Genomic DNA, 267 nt, shown 5'->3' on the forward strand with positions numbered 1-267 from the left:
CGAACGCCATCGTACAGAAGGAGCACCGACTTCAACACCTCAACGCTTGCTGTGGTCCAGCTCCGCTCGCCCGTAACGATCATCGCTTGTATAAATTGTAGAAGTAGTGTGAGTCGCTGTCGCTTGTGCTGCGCTTCAAGGCTTGGGATGCCCAAACCGCCTTCTCTGCGCCGCAGGTACTAGAACTCGCCTGCACATGCTTCGCGTCATTGTCATGCTTGCGGCTCAGAACGAATCGGTTCAGCATGGACTGCCAGCGCCGCACGA

This window comes from Plasmopara halstedii (assembly GCF_900000015.1).
Source record: "Plasmopara halstedii genome assembly, contig: Scaffold_1583, whole genome shotgun sequence".
Taxonomy (NCBI): domain Eukaryota; phylum Oomycota; class Peronosporomycetes; order Peronosporales; family Peronosporaceae; genus Plasmopara; species Plasmopara halstedii.